General features: G+C 42.4%; 1 protein-coding gene across 1 annotated transcript in view; it reads left to right on the top strand.

Annotated features, from left to right (window-relative positions):
- Positions 1–5,127: 5,127 nt before the first annotated feature.
- LOC124619443 (NACHT domain- and WD repeat-containing protein 1) overlaps positions 5,128–26,454 on the top strand; it is a 578,477-nt gene continuing 557,150 nt past the window's right edge. Inside the window, exon 1 of the mRNA XM_047145830.1 lies at positions 5,128–5,456. The gene's annotated coding sequence lies outside the window, so the exon portion shown is untranslated. The remainder of the gene's footprint in view (positions 5,457–26,454) is intronic.

Here is a 26,454-nt window from a genome sequence, read left to right as displayed (position 1 = left end):
CGGTATATTCTCACATGCAAACGATCATCAAAGTTTTATAAAAGAAAACGTGGTCTGTTGTAGGTTGTACGTCACACGTCACTCCGTTCAGTAACACGAACAACATATACTCACTTCACACATACACAACAATTTAATGTTTGGCTACACATCGAAAGACGTTACCCATAAATAAATTCATATGATTCCAATCCTCTGGTTTCGAACAAGGTTTTCGAGAGATTTCCCTTGGCTGTTAGGTGTTTGCCGCAACCTGGAAAACCCCTCCCATTTACTCGCAGCTGGGATCCAGATTTTCCGATCAGTCTTTCTGATATTTGGCTGAATAGAATTGCGACTCTCCCATGGGCCAGGTATCGAACAGCCCGCTCCACTCCTAGGTGTGGAGACTGAAAGAGCGAAAATTAAACAAAAAAAGTTGAAATGTTGTAGACTGTAAGTAAATATTCTAATTAAATCGATCGATTAGCTAATTTCAACCATAAGTCATTTTGAAACCCTTCTGTGATTTCATGTATTATTACGTATTTAATATTGTAATTATCAGATTATTTTATTGTACACATATGAAACCAGACCCTTATAACTCTTTCGAAATTACCTAGTCGCAAAATTTCAATAAATAACGTTTACATACTGCCTTCAACGGACCATATTTTATTTTATAATTTAGAGAGTGTGGATACTAACAGCAACAAAAACTTTTTTAATCACAAAAGTATCGGATAACATTCTGCAACATATTTTCTCAAACATCTTACATGCTTTGTTGCACTTCGGAAATGGTTCTTACAGGCTCTGGAGAACAAATAAGTTCCCAGTTCATCATGTCCCATACGAGTTCAATTGGCGATAGATTTGATCTTGTTGGTCACGGCAGTTGTTGAACAATACCAATCAGACATTGCTTCGCAGCAGCGGTGTGCGGACGCACAATGACCTGCGAAAAAGCCCATCACCTTTCTGTCTAACAAATGACAGTAGCACGGAGATAACAACCGGCATAATGTTGCAAGTACTGATTACTTTATCCTGCAGAAACACCAATGTGACCGCAAGATGTAACATTTCACCTACACCATGAAGCCTGGGGTGGGATCTGTGTGTTGTGGGCGAATGCACTCGGGGAATAGGCGGCTCAGCGCACACGCATAAATCCATCACTCGCATAGATCAGAACACACTTTCATCACAGACGATAATAGTGAGCCATTCTACATTCCAATCGACTCCTTCACGACACTAAAGTAGCCGCGGTCCGCAGTGTCGAGATGTCAGTGGTACGCTGCACAGAGGCGCTTGTGATCTTAATCCTGCTGCAAACAGTCTATTCTCAGTAGTCCTTGGTAATGCAAGAGGTGCAAGATGTGGCCAGTTTGCTTCCTTGAATGCGTCGATCCTGATGTGCATCCACTCTACGTGGACGTCTAGAACCTGGTCTACGGTGTGCAGGTGTTCCACACGCCACTGCTGAAAGCAGTGACGCATTACCTATACACCGTGTAGCGACCCATCGATATGGTCATCGTGCTTTCCGCAGACGTACAATGCGACCACGTTCAAATGTGATGTGGGATACCAACACAAGTACAAGGATAGCGTACCAATAGGGACAAGAAAGAAGACATGAAGGGCGCCAAAAACAGAAATAACAATCATCCATTTATTGCACCATTACACACGAACGTCATGATATATGAGACATTACAATTGGCATACTCAAATCTATTATAACACAAATATGTATCACGAAGGGCACACACAATTACAAAGGGACATGACAAACAGTGTGCATAATGAAGGCCGCACAATTTTACCGATGTAAGAAATAAAAATATTAGCATAAAATTAACTAAAATGCCATGAAGGAAATGTTTATGAGAAGAACACGACGGGGCCGCATGGGAGGACGCAATACAATACTTAACTCAGGTGCATCGCCGGCCGGAGTGGCCGTGCGGTTCTAGGCGCTACAGTCTGGAACCGAGCAATCACTACGGTCGCAGGTTCGAATCGGGCCCCACTCGGCGTCCAGACGCAAACAACCCGAGCCGAACTGTCTCCACGCCAAGGCAGCCACCTCTTTCCTCCTCACACGCCTCCAGCGATCACATACGGAAACACACGCCTCCAGCGATCACACACGGAAACACACGCCTCCAGTGATCACACACGGAAACAACCGCCTAACGCCAAAGCGCCGTCTCAGTGAAAACTCAGAACTAAGATCGATGCGGACTTGGAAATAAGCGAGCACCGTAACGAAATGACTGGTGTTGTTCAGCAGGACTACCTAACTGTCGGCGGGGCATGGATGTACCCTAAAATGAATGCTGCAAACACTGTTCACCTCTCAACCCAGCACCGTCATTGTCCCAGATTCAAAACAGGAGGCATACAGACAGGCTTACTGAGCTCCATCTGATCTATGATGACCGCAAATCGCAAATAAAAAGGAAATATGTAATCACAAAAATAATTCGAGATATGAGTGGGCGGGCTGCCGTTACCAGGGAGAAGTGAACGCCTGACCTTAGGTTGCTTCCGCACCCACCGTCTTAGCCAGTAGATCCCAGTATGGGGTAATTACCCGTGAGGAGCAAAATGAAATTTTCTAAGGAGTAAAAACTAATCATTTCGATTCTGTTTCAGTATCGATACTAAATTATTTTCAAAAGATCCTTAGCTTTATCGTAGTTTTGTAAGACCCTTATATTGATTATTTAAGTTATCAATAATTACTTTTTCTCAGTTAGCAGCATTAATGTGGTGTAGGTCACAGATGCCTCGCATTATCCCCGCATTACAAATATCTGTTGTGCTTTGTTCTGTAAATCATTGACGGTAAAAGTGAGACATATACGTAACCAATGTTCAATATCTGAACAAAATGTCTTCATCAAGTCGTAGTTAGTACCTGCAGTAGTCCAGAAATTACTTCATTACTCGCTTCAAAACAGATAAATGAATTAATTGACAGCACGACAAAGCAGTAACTACTTAAGGGTTACTACAGTGCTGTATACAGTTATTATTATTATTATTATTATTATTATTATTATTATTATTAGAGTGGTTCGACGCAAAGCATTAACACCTGTAGTCGTCCAATTTCTGCCTGCTCGGAAGGAAGAAGTGCAACAGTGAATTGATTTACGAACAGTAAGTATAATGCACGCATCTGAACTTACTTGACTTTAAATAGGGTTGCTGTGCGCAGATCACGCAAGTGCCGCAAACGAGAGGAGTAATGCACGGGAAGCATGTTTTGTAACAAGTGTGTACCCTCGCTGTGGATAGTTAGCTTCTTTTTTAAAGAAGGAGTTGTGGGTAGCACTTGTGATGCTTCACGAATTTCTTCACCATTCGATATAACGGACACGCACAAACACAAAGACACACACACACACACACACACACACACACACACACACACACAAAATATCATTCATCTTTCATCATTTCAAAAACAAAATTCTTCCAAGAAATATCTTTCCTTCTACAAATTAGTTAGGTGATACAGTTGGTGGCAATGTAGGGGAGGGGGAGGGGCAACAGTTGGCAGGGGGAGGGAGAGGGGAGAGCCAGGGTACTAACAAATGTCTGATAGTACTCAGTATAAGAATCGTTGGGAACCACTGGTCCTACCAGTCTAAACAAAGCTACACTTCCAGCAATGGTGCATTCGAGCGGTTGCAGTTTTGTGCTATGCTACAAACTATTAAGTACAGTATACTGTACATTAATGTACAATAACCTTAATAATGTAATTTTAGCTTCGGTAAAGAATATAAGCGAAGCCTACAAAGAGATTTTTTATTCATTTGATCTTCACACCTTTCAAAAATACTTGCAATAGAAAATACTGTAGTACATATCAGATGTCTATGGCGTAACCGAAAAATTTATCATCAGAAAAGAATTCCCACCCCTTTTCAGTCAACCGCAGTGTACTATACTTCCTTCCATAAAAATCTCACGAAATCACTACAACGAGAAAATCTTTGAACTGGAACCCATTTGGAGGCTTACCGACAGTCATTCGTCCCACACGAATGGAACAGGAAAGGAGGGGGATGATAGAGGACCAGAAGTACCCTCCACCACACACTGTAACGTGGTTTACAGATTAAGAGGAGTAGGACGTCAAACAGGCCGACTTGGAGCAGGAGAGACACCACAGGACATTTTAATTTCCACTGTCTATACTTTTACAAATAAATTCTTAAAACTTTAACAGCATGACCAGGAAGGATTCAGGATTCATTCTCAGAACAGTGGAAGCTCAAAAACGTAACAAAACACATTTTTTTTACATGTGAAATTTCTTCATTTTTTCACTTACTGCTGGCTGCATTTGTTGCTATAAGTACACTTTTCTTCCTAAGTAAGAGAGATTCTTCGATGGTTTTTGCACAGCAATCAAACCATAGTTACAGGTGTATGAAACTCTAGAGGTTATTTAATTTATAAAAAAATGAATGAACTGTTACATTTTAAACTTCATGTTTAGAAGAAACTCAAGTTTTATAGTTAATTATCTCAATTCTTCCACAGTTTTTTAATAGATTTGGAAAATTCTAGAGTTTCATACACCTGTAACTACTGTTTGTATGCTATGAAAAATTCATCGAAGAATCTCTCTTACTTAGGAAGAATACTGTGCCTATAGCAACAAATGCAGCCAGTAATAAGGGAAAAAATGGTGAAATTTCACATGTAAAAAAAGATATTTTGCTACGTTTTTGAACTTCCACTGATATGAGTGTGAGTCCTCAATCCTTCCTGGTCATGGTGACAAAGTGTTATGAATTTATTTGTAAAAGTATAGACAGTAGAAATTAAAATGTCCTGTGGTGACTCTCCTGCTCCAAGTCGGCTCATTTGACGTTCTACCCCCCTTAAAGGTGTAGACGTAGGTATCAGAACAAGGATCGAGCAGACGGTTGCAACCGTCACGGGCTGTGACCTAGTAGCGTGGGCCGCTCGAAAGACAAGTAGGCGCTGCTCGCGAAATGCCGGTTGGCGCGACCGCGCGCCGGCGGCGGCGCGAGGTTGGCAGGCCTGCGCGGCGCACCGGTCGCGTGCCCGGCGGGCCTGTGCGCCGGCACTCGGTGTGCGCACGCCGGCCAGTGAGCACCCGCCAGCGCGCACCTGCCGCAGCGCCGCCAACTCCGCCGCACCGCTGCACCGGTTATTTCCGTCGCCGGCAGTTCGCGACTCTGCCACCGAGTCGCTTCAGGTCGCCTCCCCAGTGTTAAGTGTGGTCGCGCGCTCCGGATACAGACAGTGTTGGTTTGCGACGCTGAGCGGATCGTGACCGCTCTTTCTCCGGTACCGAGTTCGAGTCCAGTGACGGCATGACGGACTGCAGCGGCGGCGGTGACCGGTGAGCGACGAGTGGGCCCTGAGGCTCTCTGGCTGGCTGCGACCAATGCAAGTACTCCTCCTTGCAGGTACTAAACTGTTACTACTTTTAGTCCTGTCCTAGATGTTCTTCTATGATCTCAGTCGTTTATCCAAATGAAATCTGAAATGTAGGCCCAAACACTCACAATATAAAAGCACTAAACTATCGTGTTTGGAAAATATGCCCACAAAATAAACTACACTCCATGAAAAGGATTTACATATGTTAATGCATGCAAAGTCTTCACAGCGGTGTCAACACTGTATAAATATAAAGTGGTTAAACGCACAAACAAAAGTAAATAAAAGCTTCTTGGTTGCTTTAGTTGTAACCCTGTTCACTTCTTAAAACGGAGCTCAGAAGAGGATCTAGTTATAACGGAAGTGATCACGAAATTTTTATTTGTATTTGTGTGTGCTTTTATCTTCATACAATAACACAGCTATTAGGGGCTGCACGCATGGACATTCGTAAATGATTCAAATGTGATGCAGATTCTAGTGTGTAGATATTTATGATGAGGAAAGCATGTACCTTCGAAATGCGACAAATTAGATTTTTTGCACTGTGGGTCCGCTAGCCTACTTTTTCAGCTTTGAAGCTGAGTATAGCCACAGTCTCACATACAGTCATGGATAAAATAAAATTTTGTAGTCTGTAGAACGTCATATAAGGAATGCACTGAAGGGATTGGAGCGTTTCACGTGTATATATACAACAATATCTGTCAGAATGGGTGCTAGATTCTTGTAAGGTATTTTTTAAATATTTCTGTCAATTCTTCACACTGATCGGTTGACTTTTACGTCAAATACGTTCATGACATTTGCATAATTAGTGTTTCTGGAGTAATTTTTAATTGAATGGTAGTATAAGCTTTTTTCTTTTACATTAAACAGGATGTTTACAGCAATAACTTGCCATGTCTCAAGTTGGAAGGGACTATCAGAACATTTAATTAATATACTGGCTTTAAGGTTCTCCAAGTTTCGTAAGAAATATTGTCGTCTCAAAATTAACCTATATATCATTATCTAAATTTTTTGTACATCAATACTTTCAACTGTTCTCCCAATAGATAAAAAAGCTTCGCTGGAAACGAAAACAATTTTTTTGTGATTCCTGGTGACTGTACCGAATTTCATACTATCTTAGTTTCTGTTTGCATTCACTTGTCCATGAAGAAAAGTACAGAGACGAAGCATCATCAGTTTGCTTCAAAAAGGCGTGAAAACAAATCGTTGTAATAAGAACTGTTCCTTCCCCGAACATGACATAAAAATAAATGTGTGGTGAGGTGATAGTTCTGCTGTGTGAGCCGCGTTTTAATAGATTTCTCTGCAAATTAAACTTTTTGATGATGTCATTGGGGGCAATAATGTTTCTAAAGCATAATTTCTTACTTGATTTTACTTTCATTAATTTACTAATTATACAGCCTTCCCTCGGGAGGGGAAATCGGTTTTTTGTCGTTCCTCCAATATATGAAAAACTATTAGGAGTTAAATAGCTTTATGATTCGAAATAGATCTTTTTTTTCTTTTTTTTCTTCATTGGATGTCGGCGGTTCCCGAAAACTTTTGACGAAAGTCTAGTATCGTAGTAAATGATACTAGTGCACAAATCTTTCTCAGTCTTCCTTTTTATCAATATATATATATATATATATATATATATATATATTGCATGAAACACTGTTGTTCAAGCTGCGCCAAGTGTTTTGAATGGTGCAAATTTTAAGGTTCTGTGAAATGTCCAACCTGATCCCTAAAATATTAGGGTAAAAGCTTTCAACGTACCATCAGGGTCGCTGACTTATCCGTGCCTTCTTAAAAGGGAGCCAGCCAACCATTCGTATGTCACCATTTTATAATCCTTCGTGTATTACTCAGTACTAGAAAAAAGAAAAAAATCTTCGAACATTTGGCTGAATTTACAGGATTTTGCAGATTGTGTAAATGTGCAAAAGTGCGAGTTGACGCGATTGAGATTGAGAAGGATGGGTGCTGTTTTAAGCAACATTGGATATCATACCTTTTAATCTTGCACATATTTTAACCTCATTCGCCTCTAGTTTAGTAAGTATAATGGTAACTCCATAGTTGCAGCGTTCTAAATCACACACACACACCTTCTTTTGACAATTTTTTACTTTTACAGCAGGTAAGAAGTAACATTTCTCTGCTGATGTTTCTGTAATAATTTTCTATTCTAAATGTATCTTTTATTCGTTTTCATCTAGGTCATCAGCAGTAGTTCCTCGTAAAAAGTGGTGACAGTCCAGATCAAAAAACCTGTTAGTCTACAGGTCTGCGCCATTAGCTTTTACGACATTGTAAAACTTTCATCGTGTGCTGTCTTCTTTTAATCTCGGCGGCTGCTTTTCTCTATTAGTGACAGAAGTAGACGTGGACGAGCTGGACAAGCGCCAGCGGTTAACAAATACAAGATTTCTTCACTTTGCTAACGAAACGTGGAGAGGAAATATTGTTTCCGCGGTTCCGTACATTTCTCGTAATGCACGACTGTGGTACCTGCTGGCAGCAGAGAACGTACTACTGCGATGATACCTAGCCAGAATGCGCAGGTTCATGCCGACCTGTTTTATTTTATATCAAGTATTAAGGGGAGCAACATACCTGTTGAAATTCGTTCTATATTCCACAGGTATTCTTTCTCCTCCTCGGTCGATTTACATCCCATCCTCACTCCTAACAAGTTGAAAGAGCTTTTACGCTTGACGTAATGTTTATTTTTCCTTCCTGTGTGGTTCTGTGTGACACATCGGAGAGTTAATGCCTTTCAGCTCATCTTAAAGGGAAAGAGACTAACTAGATGGCAGAACTTTGCGCGAGGGGCAGAAGTGTTCATGAAATGTATATAACGTGACAGTTTTGTCGTTGCTAAGCTGAATAAATGACATTTAGAAAGTTACCTCATAGCTCCCGCTGAGAGATTAGTGGAGCAAAAGCACTTCTCCAAGGCAGATGAAAGAATTTTCTCAGCGAGTTAGGGAATGTTTTAAAGGAAAGGTACTCGAAAGGAGCACAAGGAATATAAAATAGCAACATCCAGCCGACGGAAATCACAAGAATAGGGACTGATGACAACGGAGATATCTGGCCGATCATCAGCCTGAAACAATCATCGTGTGTTGCCTACTGGGAGCCCCAGCGTCACTCTAAATAGAAATACGTTACATAATTTAAAGTATATACCGGGTGGTTGTAACGAACGTGCAGCTACTATCATAGATCCAGTGTGCGCTGTACTTATCGTATGCCAACGAAATTTGGTACATATGCTACTGCAGAGCCGATTTTCAATGGAAAAAATTCCTCCAATTTTGGCCACAGGTACAAACCTGGAGCTATACAGCATTTTGCTGACTTTTGCGGTGCTCATATTGAACAAACTGTTTTTAGTGGTTAATAATATCAACATTATGCATTTCACGTTTGTTGACCTTTACTGCCGACGTCCCGCTCCTAATTCATTACATTTGGAAACATCTCTATACGACTTTCTTGCATTCACAGCACCAGATTGGCACCTGGTGGCCAAAATTTAAACTGTTTCTTTTTTTTTTTTCAGCGTGAAGCATATCTACCAAGTTTCGCTGCCATATGATAATACAACACACACTGGACCTCTAAGAATAGCTGCACTTAAACTGTAATATACACACCTGTCATTATAGACACTTTTAGCTAGCTATACGCAACGAGCTAAAAAGCACAATCGACAGATAAGTATTCTTTTCTATTAAGTGCTCGTTAAGCTTTTATGTCACATCACAAGAAGGGGAGTACATACAAATGACGTCCATTTTCCACACACAAAAGTGATGTGCCATTACACTACTTCTGTCGTACATAAGGATGTTTCAAAATAGACCAGCTCGTTTAGTGTAAAGCACAGCGCACTAGCTTTCGAGACAGGGAAGTGAGCCAGACCGAGCTCGAATCCGCGAGGCAGATTAACGACGATGGTTTGGTACACCGGTCCACGCATGGTTTTAGTCAGTTCTTTTGTTCAAATACTAGGCTAATTTCCAAATTCCGTCTCAGAGAATACGAAACACTTAACAGTTAAATGCAGTGACGTACGGAACAACGTTCACTCGATTTACAAACTGCGCACTCGACTTCACTCACTTTGTTTGCCTGACGACTTTAGCGTCAGAAAGGGAATCTTACCACAAAAGTTACATAATAAAAATAGAATTTTCCAAACCCCGGAAAAACCGGACCCCGTACTAGACGGATAAAAACTATGAAATATCGTGTATATTATTCTTCTTTTTCATAGTGGTAACGAACAGCTCCACAATATATTGTAGAGAGCAGCTGCAAGGGAACGTCGTGCATGACAGTAATGACATAAATATCACGTTGAACGAAGGTACACACTGAAAACTCATGGGATAGCGATACGCACATATCCAGATGGCGGTAGTATGACGTACACAAGATAAAAAAGGGCAGTGTCATCTGTACTCATGTGAGTCATGTGAAAAGGTATCCGACGTGATTATGGCTGCACGACCGGGATCAACAGACTCTGAACACGGAATAGTAGATGGAGCTAGAACTATGGAACGTTTCATTTTGGAAATCGTTAGGGAATTCAATATTGCGAGATCCACGGTATCAACAGAGTGCCGAGAATAACAAATTTTAGGCATTGTAAGTAGGCTGTTTATGTTTTCGCTATGTAAGTAGGTTGTTTATGTTTTCTCTATGTAAGTAGGCTGTTTATGTTTTCTCTATGTAAGTAGGCTGTTTAGGTTTTTTATTGGTAACGCCACATCTGTATGACAATCACTGGCTGTGCTGTGGGCAGTCTGTGTCTGCTTTGCATTGTTGTAATACTCGCCATTGTAGTGTTAGGCAGCTGGCTGTGAACAGCGCGTAGCGTTGCGCAGTTGGAGGTGAGCCGCCAGCAGTGGTGGATGTGGGGAGAGAGATGGCGGAGGTTTGCAGTTTGTCATGAACTGATATATATATATTATGATTTGTGATGATATTAAGGTAAATACATTGTTTGCTCTCTATTAATATCTTTCATTTGCTAACTACCCCTATCAGTAGTTAGTGCCTTCAGTAGTTTGAATCTTTTATTTAGCTGGCAGTAGTGGCGCTCGCTGTATTGCAGTAGCTTGAGCAGCGAAGATTTTTGTGAGGTAAGTGATTTGTGAAAGGTATAGTTTAATGTTAGTCAAGGCCATTCTTTTGTAGGAAATTTTGAAAGTCAGATTGCGTTGCGCAACCGAGGGCAGAGAGGTAACACTGCGTGAAATAACCGCCGAAATCAGTATGGGGCGTACGATCAATGTATCCGTTAGGACAGTGCGGCGAAATGTGGCGTTAATGGGCTACGGCATCAGAGGAGCGTCCAGAGTGCTTTTGCTAACATCACGACATCGGTTGCAGCGACGCACCTGAGCTCGTGACCATATCGGTTGGACCATAGACGACTCGAAAATCTTGACCTGGTCAGATGAGTCCCAATGCAGTTGGTACAGTATGAGTATGATGCAGACCCTACGAAGCCATGGACCCAGGTTATCAACAAGGCACTGTGCAAGCTTGTGGTAGCTCCATAATGGGTTGGACTGTGTTTGCATGCAATGGAATGGGCCCTCGGTTATGTTCGGCAACTTTGAGACTATTTTCAGCCTTTCGTGGACTTCAAGTTCCCAAATGGATGACAAGGCGCCATGACACCGGGCCACAGTTGTTCGCGGTTGGTTTGCAGGACATTGTGGATAATTCGAGCGAATTGTTTGACCACGCAGATCGCTCGGCGTGAATCCCATCGAACATTTATGAGACACAAAATCCTGCACCGACAACAGTTATGGACGGCTACAGAGGCAGTATAGCTCTACATTTCTACAAGGGACTTCCAACGATTGCTTAGTCCATGCCACGTCGAGCTTCTTCATGACGCTGGGCTAAAGGAGGTCCGACATGTTATTAAGAAGTATCCCATGACTTTTGTCACCTCAGCCTGAATCAGGGAGTACTCTTATACTGGCCCAATGACATCGTATTTATATACATTACACTATCCGAACAGGCCTCCGAAGGCCTACCGGTACCGACCGACAATCGTATCAACCTCAGCCCAAAAGAATCATCGGGTGCCGATATGGAGGGGCATGGGGTCAGCACATCGGTCTGCCGCCCACTGTCGCTACTTCTCATTCAAAAAGCTCCTCAAGTTAGCACCCTTTGCTAAGAGGGCACGGCAGACCTAGACGGTTACCCATCGAAGTGTTGGTCACGTCATCTGGTGCTTAACTTCGATCAACAGATGGGAACCGCTGTATCCACGACTGCATGGCCGTTGGATAACTACGTCAGCTGGTTGCTGTGAAATCATTTTTAATACATATTAACTAGTATCGTTGTTTTGTATACCTGATGTTATGACTGTTGCGTACAGTGGAGGGTTAAATAAATGTAGAGCAACACCATGTTTTTTACACTGCCATGTACTTTCATTTATTTTTCCTCTGCGAGTGCAGCTTGTCATTTGATGTGAATGGATTAAGAGAAACGTCTATGGGCAGGCCTACCAACCCTGCTGTTCTTTCTCTGAGGCTGTTACAATGCTGTAGCTTCTGAAACAGAAGAGTCTGACAAGGACGTGGTTTGACAGGATACGCACATCTTTTAAAAATGTTCATGCAGTAAGGCATCTTCACATGTCCGCGTCAGTTGACTGTACACTAGTATCAGGATTACTACAAGGCTGGAACTGACAGGTCAAACACTACCAGAATTCTGTTTGTTCCTTTTACTGTGAACTTAATCAATAATATCTATTGAGACAAGCTTGTTTTTTGTGTCCTGGCAACAACAGCTTGTAATTTATGTCTCCATTATTTTACTTTTCTATTTGTGTTTCTTTTCTCTCCATTGAAGAACATTATCGACTACTTCAAAGCTGTATTATCACTTACGGATGTCAAGTAATTGTTGCCACGTCCTGTATGGACGATGGTGCCCCGTAACTGCACTCAATTTATTTCCACAGTTTTCCATAACATTTTGACGTGGCCTGTGTATTAGAGCGGGTGAGAGACTGGAGAGGAGGTTACGACAAAGTAACAACCCACTCATCCAGTACACTGAACACGTTTTTTCTGCTTTTCGAGACCACAAGAGGTAGGACTGTAGCTATAGCTACAGGAATAACGAGCTAGGAATATATAGGATGTCCCTCCTACGAGCCGTCGGGCTCATTTTCTCTGATATTTCGGCAGATGTTTGCACTTTCATGTTTGCAGTGTGTTAGGCAGCGGACGAGTTATGGCGCCTTGAAAATATTCTAAGTTCGGAGTTGGCGTGGCCGCACGAGCCGCTCGGCAATGCGGGGATCGTCAGCGGCTCATCAGCAACTGCGTGGCGCCGAACATTAGCCGGAGCAAGAGGAGTAGCCACAGCGCGTGGTCCAGGCCGACCGCTTGGCTGGGAATTCCACGTTGATGCTGTGTCGAGGAATGGGCTTTGCGTTGATGAAGGAGAGTTGTATGCAGGAAGTGCCCAAGATGGCAGACTTTGTGAAACCAGAATGGCAGACATTTCACAGTTCGTGTAGAAATTAATAATAGCCAGAGGAATCATGATACCTTAAAAAGGAACATGTATATTACCATTATTTGCACGACGCTTCTGATGGTGTAATCAGATTTTCAATATCTTTATTAGTTTAAAGCTTAGTATCTGACTGTAAATTATACAAGTAACACCGAGCAATGAATTCCGAAAATCTAAACAGTTCATCCGATTCTGTCGATCGACGTGTCTTTAGAAAGCTATTAGGGTAAACCTAAATTAGTATGAATTACAGGCATGTAACTTGAATAGTCATGAGTTATTGGAGATCAAAGTGGACGATTACTGTTGATTGCGTCAGGCCATAAGTAGTACACAGTTACACGAAGAAAAGGTAGCAGCATGCTTATAAATATATTTATTCGTCTATGTCTTTGTTTATATGCGATATATACTATTCGTGTGAAATAGGTCAAATATTAACTGTGTTTTAGAAAGCACAGAGACATTAGGCTACTGGCCTACTTTTGTTTCTGTTCCTTTGATATATGTTTATTTGATTTGTTTATGTATTTAATAATGTATGTTAGAGTGTGTTTATGGTCCAGCTATAGGAACATTTATTTAATTTCAAGATATTTAAATGTAAATCCAGTATTTTGTATGTGTTTCAATATGTTTGTGAGTGTACATTGGCTTGGAGACATGGCCGGAGCGCTCTAGCCAATCGTAGCACTTGTTACAACGGTAGGCGACTACCGAAGTCAATGGAGAGACTGGGTGGAAGCGGCGGAGGAGCAGCGGGTCGCACGGGACACGGGAGTGCTGGACGGGAAGGCGCGAAGGACGGCCGTAGGAAATACTTGGAGAGTGTTGAGCAGTTTGCGCGTGATCGCGAGAGATGGAAATATTTCGTAGTGCCGACTTGTGCACTTGTGAGATTTCTGTGGCTTCTGCAGTGAAGACGTAGTATGCGTTCAGAAGTGAAGATCTCGCGAGCTATGTTGTTTCTCACAACTAATTACGTGAAGTAGGAATCTATTGTTTCCCTGTTAAAATGGCTCTGAGCACTATGGGACTTAACATCTGTGGTCATCAGTCCCCTAGAACGTAGAACTACTTAAACCGAACCAACCTAAGGACATCACACACATCCATGCCCAAGGCAGGATTCGAATCTGCGACCGTAGCAGTCGCGCGGTTCCAGACTGAGCGCCGAGAACCGCTAGACCACCGCGGCCGGCGTTTCCCTGTTACTCGACTTATATTTTACCGGGTGATCAAAAAGTCAGTATAAATTTGAAAACTGAATAAATCACGGCATAATGTTGATAGAGAGATAAAAATTGACCCACACGCTTGGAATGACATGGGGTTTTATTAGAACAAAAAAAAAACAAAGTTCACAAAATGTCCGACAGATGGCGCTGGACAGCAAAACGTCAGTGACTGTTCATGTCAATCGTCATGCTTGACCTCCCACGTCCCCAGACCTCAGTTCGTGCGATTATTGGCTTTGGGGTTACCTGAAGTCGCAAGTGTATCGTGATCGACCGACATCTCTAGGGGTGCTGAAAGACACCATCCGACGGCAATGCCTCACAATAACTCCAGACATGCTTTACAGTGCTGTTGACAACATTACTGAGGAATGATGGTGAACATATTGAGCATTTCCTGTAAAGACCATCATCTTTGCTTTGTCTTACTTTGTTATGCTAATTATTGCTATTCTGAGCAGATGAAGCGCCATCTGTCAGACATTTCTTGAACTTCTGTATTTTTTTGATTCTAATAAAACCCCATGTCATTCCAAGCATGTGTGTCAATTTGTACCCTCTATCTACATTATTCCGTGATTTATTCAGTTTTCAAATTTATACTGACTTTTTGATCACCCGGTATTTAATAGCTGGACCATCGATACCAATAGGTGTTTTACAGTAATAAATGGCATTCTTAAAAGTACTTCTGCTATAGTACTCATAATTTAAAGTCGTTAAAATAGTACCTGTAGATTTCATTTAATTGCATTCTTTCATTTATAAATTTCGATGTTACATTCAACATTCGCGATTGCCGAGTGATAGGAAGCTTCGACCATTCAATTCATGTGTGTATTCATATTGTATATTCTACACTCAGCAGTATTTGGCATGTATTGCGGCAACTACGTATTCCAGCCCCTAGACAACGAAACCAGCCAAAACTTTCAATACTTCAACTATGAGTCTCAGGGTACGTAGTTGAGGGCCACCATTTCTATATTTGAAAGCCCGCAAGTGAGTAGCTGGAGTGATTCCAAAAGATTTCAGCTGATCACGTCTTTCATGCGACACCGAGTGTAGACGGAAAGCGTGGGTTTGTTTCCCGTTACAAATAAAATGGTTTTTAATGCGAAATTTTACGAGCCCATTCCATAGAGCGGTCCCATACTAGTCCAGCGCGACGTTCCTTTTTTGTATTAACAGGAGCAGTAAAACAGGAAGAACAACCACTACTCCAGTGCGACTGAACAATGCACAACGGTGGCAGTCTGTGCGACCCAGGGCGGTGTTGGAGTACTGGTTATTCTTCATCTCTTACTGTTGCTGGTAAAGGAAACGAATAACGCAGTAAACTAATTTGGTTTCACTCTATTGAATGGACACGTAAAATTCCACTGTAAAATCATTTTATTTGCAACGGGACGACAGTGGGCGCCGCACGAAAGACATGATGAGCAGTGTTTGCTTTGGGCTGACTCCAGCTACACATTACAAAAACGAAATTGCAAATATCTGCTGAAACACCTCAGAAAATGCGCCTGACGACTCTTAGCAGGGACACACGCTGTATTGAGTGGACCTCAGATTTTCAAATTCCTTTAAGTATTCAATGTTCCATCACATACAGAGATGTATCTCACTGTGGCAACGATAGCATAAGCAGTGATACAGTACTTAAAAGAAGATAAAAATCTAATAGTCTTGGGGGACTGGAATGCAGCTGTAGGGGAAGGAGTAGAAGAAAAGGTTACAGGAGAATATGAGCTTGGAACAAGGCACGAGAGAAGAATTGAGTTCTGCAATAAATTTCAGCTGGTAATAGCGAATACTCTACTCAAGAATCACACGAGGAGAAGATGTACTTGGAAAAGTCCGGGTGATTCAGGAAGATTTCAATTAGATTCCGTCATGGTCAGTCAGAGATTCCGAAATCAGGTACTGGATTGTAAGTTATAGCCAGGACCAGATCTCAGATCACAATATAATAGTGATGAAGAGTACGCTGACGTTAAAGAGATTAGTCGCGAAGAATCAATACGCAAAGAAGTGCGATACAGAAGTACTAAGAGATGACGAAATACTTTAAGGCTATAGTTACAAAAATAAAGAATAGTTCACTAGGCAGTACTGCTGAAGAGGAATGGACAAGACTAAAAAGGGCAGTCACAGAAGTTGGAAAGAAAAACATAGGTACAAAGAGGGTAACTGCGGAGAAACCTTGGGAAATAGAAGAAATACTTCGATGGAAAAAGGAAATACAAAAATGTTCACGCAAATTCAGGAATACAAAAATAGAAGTCCCTGAGAAATGAAATAAATAGGAAGTGCAGCGAAGCTAAGACGAAATGGCTGCATGAAAAATGTGAAGACATCGTAAAAAGAAATGATTGTCGGAAGGACTGACTCAGCACACAGGAAAGTCAAAATAATCTTCGGTATCAAGCGTGGTAACATTAAGAGTGCAACGGGAATTTTTCTGTTAAATGCAGGGTAGATTTGTCTGATGTGAAGAAGAGGGAACAGGGCTCGATTTAGAAGAGATAGGGGATCCAGTATTAGTCAGAATTTAAGAGAGCTCTGGAGGACTCAAGATCAAATAAGGCAGAAGGGACTATTCATCCTGGTGTGTAGAATGTATGAGTATGGCGACATACCATCTGACTTACTGCAAAATATCATCCACACAGTTCCGAAGACTGCAAGAGCTGACAAGTGCGAGAATTATTTCACAGTCAGCCTAACAACACATGCAGCCAAGTTGCTGACAAGAATAATGTACAGAAGACAGGAAAGAAAATTGAGAATGCGCCAGACCAGTTTGGCTCTAGATAAGGTAAAGCCACCAGAGAGGCAATTCTGACGTTGCGGTTGATAATGGAAGCAAGACTAAAGAAAAATGAAGACACGTTCGCAGGATTTGTCGACCTGGAAAAAAGGTTCAACAATGTAAAATGGTTCAAGATGTTCGAAATTCTGAGAAAAATAGGGGTAAGCTGTAGGGAGGGACGGGTAATATACAATCTGTACAAGAGCCAAGAGGGAATAACAACTGCGGAAGACCAAGAACGAAGTGCTCGGATTAAAAAGGGTGTAAGATATGGTGTAGTCTTTCCCTCCTGCTGTTCAATCTGTACAGCTTAAAAGCAATGATGCAAGTAAAAGGAGTGGGATTAAAATTCAAGGTGAATGGATATCAGTGATATGATTCGCTGATAACATTGCTATCCTGAGTGAAAGTGAAGAAGAATTGCATGATAAGCTGAAGGGAATGAACAATCTAATGAGTATTTCTGCTACCTAGGCAGCAAAATAACCAATGACGGACGAAGCAAAAAGCACTGCCAAAAAAGGCATTCGTGGCCAGGAGAAGTCTACTCGTATTAAACATATGCCTTAATTTGAGGAAAATAATTCTAAGACTGTACGCCTGTAGCACAGCATTGTACGGTAGTGAAACATGTACTGTTGGAAAATCAGAACGGGGGAGAATCGAAGCATTTGAACTGTGCTACTACAGGCGAATGTTGAAAATTAAGTGGACTGATAAGGTAAGGAATGAGGAGATTCTGCGCAGAATCAGAGAGGAAAGGAATATGCGGAAAACACTTACAAGGAGAAGGGACAGGATGATAGGACATCTGCTAAGACATCAGGGAATGATTTCCATAGTACTAGAGGGAGGTGTAGAGGGCAAAAACTGTAGAGGAAGACAGAGATTGGAAAACATCCAGCCAATAATTGAGGGCGTAGGTTGTAAGTGCTACTCTGAGATGAAGAGGTTGGCGCAGGAGAGGAATTCGTGGCGGGCCGCATCAAGCCAGTCAGAAGACTAATTAAATTATTGTGCGATTATTGTGCCTATGCCTGACTCCAATTACCGTTCCCGTGTGAATACTAGGTGGCAGGCCATGCACTCTACACTTCTTCATTTACAGACTACAATCCCTTAGTATTCTTCTTTCGTCAGTGGTGTCCATACAATGCGATCATCACGTTATGACATGACTGGTGGATAAAAAGAACTGTACCGGAAGGTATCGCAAGGACGGAAAGATTTCTGGACGGCAGCAGCTTCCCGAACGTGAGGTCTTCTGTGATAACTCCTCGTTTCATTATGGGAACTGTCCAGCCATCAGAACAATTATCGCATCGAACGACCTATCTGTCTGCGAAAATGAACACTAATGAGCCAAAACATGGTAACCACCTGTTTAATTCCAAATAAAACTAGTCATTTCCAGAAAGTTTTTCAAGTCTCAAATATGTGTCATGTATATGTGGAGACTAAAGAGACGAATGAAAATTTGTACCAAGACCAGGGTTCGAACATTGGTCTCATGCTCACTAGTGAGGTGTGCTAACCATTTACACCAGTGGGAGGCGGAAATAGGAATTTTGAGCCGGGGGAGGGGCGTCCTAGGGTAGCCAATGCAGTTGTGCAAGCTGTTCGGCTTTAGGGGGAATACCAAGTGGGCTGAGTGGTGAATGGAAATTTGGAGTACCGTATAATTGGAAAAGTGTCGCCAGTGCAGAATTTTTTGCACCAACTGACCTCTCAATTAGGTCTCATAAATGTTCGATAGGATTCATATGGGGCAATCTGGGTGGCCATATCATTGAATTGCACAGAATGTTCTTCATACCAAACGTGAACAACTTTGGCTATACTACATGGCGCACTGTCATCCCCAAAAATTCCATCGTTGTCTAGCAAGTCCATGAATGGCTGCAAATTGTCTCCAGGTAGCCGAACATAACCATTTCCATTCAATAATCGGTTCAGTTGGACCGGAGGAAAGTCAATTCCATGTAAACACTTTGGACACACCACCACCTTGCACAGTGGCTTGTTGACAACTTGGCTCGCTGCCTTCGTGGGATCTGCGCCATACCCGAACCATACCAGCTATGAAATTGGGACACATCTGAGTAGGCCACTGTTTTTCAGCCGTTTGCCGATATGCGATATGGACACGAGTCCAGTTGTGTTTACAGAGCTTTGAGCTGGGTGCAGAGCAGATGTGATCTATCGTTCGATTCTGGAGGGCGGGGGGGGGGGGGGGGGGGGGGGAGGAGGTGACATCATTCATGACATCAGTACTCAGTACATCGCTTTAGCAAAGCTTCCAACAAATAGTAATTTAGAGAAATTGTCTCTTGAAAAGCAGTTATCCAAAAATTTGAGAAGTCCTGTGCCACGCAGTTGATTTAAGAAAGAGCGAGTGGCCAACTGGAAGTCGTGCATTTTCATTTGAATACTATGAGGTTTAGCGTATACTTACGTTCATACACCTTACACACGACTGTTCTAGATAAACTGTCGTTACCTAAAAGTCAAATATAAGTTCATTTTTTAAAAAGTACATCAGACAGTTGGCTACCATCATTGCCGATGCTTTGCTGAAGACGATCACGGGAACTCCTCATCACGCTCTCAATCATTTCTTAAGGACTGGCGTTTATCCCTTCCCGAAATGCGGCTTTCAACTCATCAGTACTGTTGAGTCACTTGAAAAAACTTTGTTCTTGAGACCTGAGTTTCTCCTGGCTTACAAAATTTTCAAACATCTCACGGGAATTCAGCCAGGTAAAGTTTACAGCGACCTCCGGTATTTGTTCTTGAGGTTACCCCGTAAAAAATATCAGGACTGAGATATCAGGTGATCACGCCGCCCATGGGATATCAACCAATCGTGAGCGTATTCTATCTGGAAAGCTACACTTCACTGTAGACTTTGAATTGCGGGATGTTTGGGCTGTAGCCATATCGTGCTGAAACCACATTGCGTAACAATGCAATGTCTCTGCAGCTGTGGAATGAAGAAACAGTCGATCGTGGTCGCATACGACTCTAAACTCGAGCTGTCCAGCCGTTGTTGTCTTCAAAACAATATGGTCCAACGATTCTTCCAATGGACTGTTGAATAGCACACCACAATACGACCTTTGTGTTGAAGGTGCCCTTTTCATGAATGAGATGCAGCTTTGTATCTGAGTGAATCGCAAGTTGTATTTATTAACAGACCAATTCAGATGAAAGTTTGCCTCATCATACATTACAAGATTTGTCAGAGATGCGTCATTCTGATCAGCTCTGTCCAGTCACGTTGGGTCGAAGTTGCCCCTACCAACTTTATCTCTCGGCCGTAATTTTTAACGAATTTAGAGTTCATAGGAATGAAATTTTAAATCCTGTTTCACAATGTAAGGTGGCTTAATTATTCACGTATTGTAATCCTACATATTTTACTCATATTTTTTGGTCTAATACTACTCCCCAGGTCTAGTAATGTAATGAATGGGTAACTGAGATATTCATTTGATAATTCGTACTACTAGTTGCTAAATGCATATGTAATTCCACGTATTGCCTTCGGACAAGTTAGGAACTGAATTAGCTGTTCACTTTGATTTGTGAGAAGTTGTATCTTTCCGTATATTCGGCGCACTAGCCTAGCAGAGAGAAACGGTGGAGGGACGCAAGCATTCGTCCTTCGCCACAGCCATAAACAAGTATCTTTAACTGGTCCTCGGGGCAGAAGCCGCCTCCACCCTTGAAATTCCATCGACTTGAGGCTGGCCATGTTGACACGATGGGAGGTGCGCACCGGACGGCTTGAAAGTGCTCGTGCAAAGGCGGAATGCTAACTTGAAGGAAAGTCTCCTTTACTTAAAGAAAGCGACAGTCGGAAGTTTTCCATGGGATCCACAAAACACAGCATCTCAACGGCAGCTCTGGTACGTGGCTACAAAGACAGTTACCCTCTGCCCACAAAATAAACAAAAAGTCTCACTCTTGCTGGCGCTCTGTCGAAATCTTGAAATTTCATTGGGGACAGTGGTCGCAATCTCGGATGGCGTTCGGAATCATTACCGTCACGGTTGGATGACTTGGATGACCTGGAGTTTTTCCAAAAACTGAGAGAGAAGTTAGAATTTTTGTTTTTCACACTCTCTGCCTCCTGCCTCCTCGAACGACTGGCTTGCAGCACCTCTCGAGCCGCACACGCGAAGTTGTGTCCCGTACGCTATTAACTGTAGCTCACAGCCGGCGCGCACGCACCCAACTACTGGAAGTTTATTTGGTGCGATTCGGCCAACAATGCTTTTCCGGGGAATAGTTCAGGGAGCGCACTATTTGTTAACTTTGCGGAGTTAGTCGTTTCGGTAACTGATGACCGCAATTAGTAGTCTGATTTGCAAGATGCTGTTTGCATCTCTGAATGGTGTTTGTTTGTCCCTATTGACTTTTCATTTGCACTTTCTGATATTCTCTCCGCTTGACTATTGGAAATATTCTTTTAAAAGTATGCATTTTCATTCAGTAGTTAGATGCCTCCATTAACTAATGTGTTGACGTGGGGTGGCTGACCTGTGTGTTTCATGCATGACTAGAAACTTTCTGGTGTGATTACTCCTGTCATAAGACATTATCCGTTGCGGGACATGTTTCAGTACCTTTTTTTAAAAAAAATCGCATAATGGCAGAGGGTGCTTTAATTTTGCATCTAATGGGTACACAGACCACAACCGCAACCACCCCATCTCACAACAGTCCTCCGCAAAGGCGTATGAGGGACTCCTAACATTCTGAAGCGGCGACGGATAGATCGCTGTGGATATCGTTGATGACTGCAAGAAATCGTCGGATGCTTTCCGGCGCCATTTCAAGTCCCTTATGTTTCACTTTGTTTACGGAACCCCTCTCACTCATTGTTTTGTCCATCTGGAGATTGTTCTTCAGTCTGAAGTACGGAACTGACGCTCTCTTCCACGACACCTGTCGCTTTGGACAGCCGCAACGCTCTGGACAAGACAAAACTCCTCCACTTACTCCATTCGTTTCTACAACGGCCACAGTGGGCCACCCTGTACAAGAGCAAGACTCTTTTATAAATTAGCAAACTTCATCATTTATACGGTATACCAGTGAATTGTGCGCTCACTATTGTTAGTGCTCCTCTTAGCGCTACAATTCCTAACGAAGGTCTGCAGACTACGGCTCTATCAGCATGTAAACGCGGCAGTGGTGCGTCTTCGAATCTTTTCCGCCTGCATTAAGGAAGTTGATTTTATTTTAAATATCTTTCTCTTTCTGTCTTGCCTCACTGCTATAGTTTGTCTAATCTAATTGCAGCCTCACGAATTGCGATTACTTGTTAACAGCATGTTCAGTCAACATAAAAGCGAGCCCTTTCCTGACTGGAGAGTTCTTTGCCGCCGGTTAAGCCGCAAGCGCATACATGCGAGTTAGCCCTCAGGAAGTTCCTGTAATGTGTTTCAGAATCTCTTGCCAAGTTTCAAGACTTAGTTTTATGCTACTTTCTTCTTCGGAAATAAGCTGAAAAACTGGAAATTAATATACAATAAAATACAGAAACTTTTAATGTGAACATTTTTCGTTAGGCTTTGCCTTGAGTGTTACTGATATTGAATGAAACAAGTTTACTCTTGCCAGTCGCTGTTTAATTCCACAACGAGTTTCGTACGTTTAAACCTCCATCATCAGGTGGATTTATGTGGATTAGTATGAGAGGTTTGTGTTGTGTTCCAACAATGAGATAACCTGTGGCACTAACTAGTAAAAAAAAGGGGGGGGAAGGAAGATTAGAGTCATTTGAAACGTAGAACAACCTCGGATTACGAAAGGATGGGAAAAGAAATAGGCCATTCCGTTTCAGGGTAACCACACACGTATTTTCCTTAAGCAATTTTGGAAAATCACGGAAACCTAAATCTGCATAATGGGACAGGGATCTGAACCGTCGTCTCCCGAACATGTCTAGTGTGCTACCCAGTGGGCCATCCCTCTCGGTCACTATTTCAGTATACGTCTTATAGTTTTGTGGAAGTCTCTGAATGAAAGGGTGAGCGAAAATATCAATGTGAGATTAAAATAAATAAAAATAAAAAACCTCGAATTGTCACAGGTTTCTTTATCTGTTGTGCTACATCACAGACGACATTATACTCTCAGAGCACTGAAGGGCGCAAGGATAGCATCTAGCATCCCTGCAGTGTTTATGAAGTGTTATGGTGTATGTGATGTAACACGAAAAGATACGAACGTATGACCACTTGAGGAATTTTGATATTTATTTACGTTATTTTCGCGTATATATTTTTGCTCATCGTACCACTCAAAAACCTGCACAGAAGTAAGAACCGTGTATTGAAATAGTGTTTTCTTTTTCTCTCTTCTAGACATTGCCAAGTCTTAGCGCAAAATGTACATGCCATATTAATACACATAAATCCCCCTGGGGACAGAAGTTGAAACCTCCGAAGGGTGGTGTAGAAATAAATAGTGGCTGATGACAGTAAACTTCTTGTTTCCTTCGACAAACCAGTCAAACATTCTCTGAGGAAGGCGGAAGTGAGTATCGTAACCCCCTAGACTCCTCCTTATTCTTGGCATTTGTACCTGTAAACTACAATGGAAGTATAAGGATTATATTATCAAGGAAATAAGGAGACACAAAACATCAAACAGTGGGAAAAGGCGGGGAAGTATTTTTGAGGACAAGAGCTCTCCTGGCTTTGAATTATGCCATGATTTCCAGGAACATATGTGAATTTGAGAAAAGAATGGGCTACTAAGGGGTGTTAAACATGAATTATTTTATAGAAAAACGTAGGGAAAACGAATCCATTAAGATAGGATGGTCCTCAACAGTCCAAGAATAGACAAGCAGGAAATGGAATGAGCATTAGACCTAAAATATCACGTAAATGTGTGGCGTTGGCTACAGTGACATACAGAGATTAGTTCAGGATACGTTGAAAAGAAGAACGGCATCGAATCAATCGGAAGACTAACGACATAAGAAAAAGGAAGGAGAGTCTTTCACATCAGAGATCCATGGATCATTACAACATGCTCAAAAATGCGAGGCTTCATCCGTTTGTCACAATTGCGTATGATGCGTGTGAAAGATATCAAGGGGCATCAAGGAACTTCACACACAAGCAATGTAGTAAAACACACGTTCTGAGATAGCGGACATTTAATAAATTACTCCCTGCCAGAGCTTTTTCTGGGATGTGAAACAAATTATAGATTATGCTATATTACCTGCCAAGAAAATAACTAAACAGGCTGATGTTATGCAGCGAAGAGCTTTCGTGTGCAACACGAAAGAAAGACTGCAGAAACGTTGTACAAGAGGATGAACTCAATGCAGCTAATTACCCGTTATATTAGTCCTGCACGACATATATCGATGGTCTTGAAACATGTACCGGTATCATGCTGGGGGAAATATTGTGATGGTTCTGCCACTTGCAGTATGCAGGGCGGTCAGAAACAGACTGAAAAGCTTATAGGGATGTTGCAGGGTAGGTTGTGCTGAGAAATAATCGTTACGAAACAAACTCGATACGATGCTCCGTTTCCGAGTGAATTACCATTGAATTTACCCGATTAGGCCGTTGCGCGTAAATCCAAGCGGCCGGCAGCAGACGGTGTCGCCAAACGCGTACATCGTTTGGTTTCCTAAAACCCGACAAGAGAGTGATACAAAAATGGCACATGGGACAATAGTGGGGATAGAACTAGAGCCAAAAGCTGAGCAGTCTCGTGCACTGTCATCTACGCTACGAGAACAGCTGACACTAATAGTATCTGGCGTACCGCTTGGATTTGCGCGCGCAGCGTCCTGAATGGCCAATTTCAGCGCTAAACAACTCGCAAACAACGCAATGTGTGGAATTTGTTTCGTCACAGCTATTTCTCAAAATAGTGTAGCCTGCAACAACCTTACAACGTTTTCAGGCTGTTTCTGACCACTCTACATACCCACCGTCTACCTCGCCGTTATGATGTAGGTCCCCTGTAATAACGGACATCATTGCGAACTTGCACGCACGAAACATTTGTTGTAACTTCTATTGATATAAGCAAGGCAGCTTCGTTGACTTCTGCTAATATTTTCATTCGCACTTTTGGATCTCGTGCGAGTGGTTTCTTGGAAGTGGAATGCGCACGTCCGTCAGGTCACCTTTCGCGTCATGGCGTGGGCGGCAGCTTGCGTCATAGATTTCGATTATCAGAGTTCGCATCCCAAGGCTAGAACCGGTGCGCGAAAGTGACGCGTTAACAACTTTGCCCCTCCGCCGCTGCCATCAGTTTATTGCACATAACCTTATATGGTCTCATACACCGAACCATTTCACTTTCACAGAACCGCACGTAAAATAATCTGATTGCCTACACACCTGACTTTTGAATATGATTAAACAATGCGGGGACTGACCTAAGGGCCGATCAAAAAGTTTCAGTTTGAGGACGTTGCTGCAAAATATGTGCATCGTCTTCGACGCGGGTGTATAAGCACCGACTTTTTGGTAAGGGATTAGTGTGGCCTTCGTGTCTTTCCGACGTGTGAGCGGTAAATACGGGAACGTGAACTGTGGTGACGTTACCAAATGCGTCCAGACAGGACCAGCGTGCTGGTACCATTTCCTTGGCTGACAAATGGAAAGCACCGGCAGAAATCCATCGGAGAATCAAGAACGTATATGGGGCATCATGTCTATGAAAACCACGGTTGTGGAAAGGTGCGCCAATGGGTGCTGCTGTTTCAGGTAACGAACATTCCCATAGCGCGGATGTCGTAAAGGGGAAGTATAGCCACCCCAAGTGGGAGACACCGCAGCACCTTCGATTCCTTAGAAAAGGCGTTGAAGTGTCGATGATTCCTGTCGGACGAGGATGTGATGTGCAGCGGGCGATTTCGGACTCCTTCACGCTGCAACACACGGCCATTTTACTTGATTGGCATACAGATTCTGGACAGAACGGCATCCGGAAGTAAGCTTCTTGATCGTCCCTTACAGAAGGAGATGTGTTGAACGTGACCACGACTGATGCGTGAATGAATTACACGATTCGTTCGCGTATCAACACCAACTGTCCAACGCGCCTGCAAGGAATACACTACCACTCGAAATCATAAAACGAAGGAAGGAAGATAGAAGCTTGAAACCTGGCAGTTAAGGGAAGGCAGGATTCGGTTACGATTGTGGACAGGGCCGTAATCACTAACTATTGGTTGCCTTTTACAGTTACACACAATTTATTTTAAACCAGTAATTTCAGACTCAACAATAAATAAAAATATCACACGTTATTAATAAAGCCATAAATAACTTTGTAAATAAGTGTTTTCAGTGAGTTACAATTAACCAAATCACCATTAAATACAGA

The sequence above is a fragment of the Schistocerca americana genome, chromosome 6, assembly GCF_021461395.2.
Source record: "Schistocerca americana isolate TAMUIC-IGC-003095 chromosome 6, iqSchAmer2.1, whole genome shotgun sequence".
NCBI lineage: Eukaryota > Metazoa > Arthropoda > Insecta > Orthoptera > Acrididae > Schistocerca > Schistocerca americana.
The sequence above is the reverse complement of the archived record's forward strand: the minus strand, read 5'-3'. Positions and strand labels throughout refer to the sequence as shown.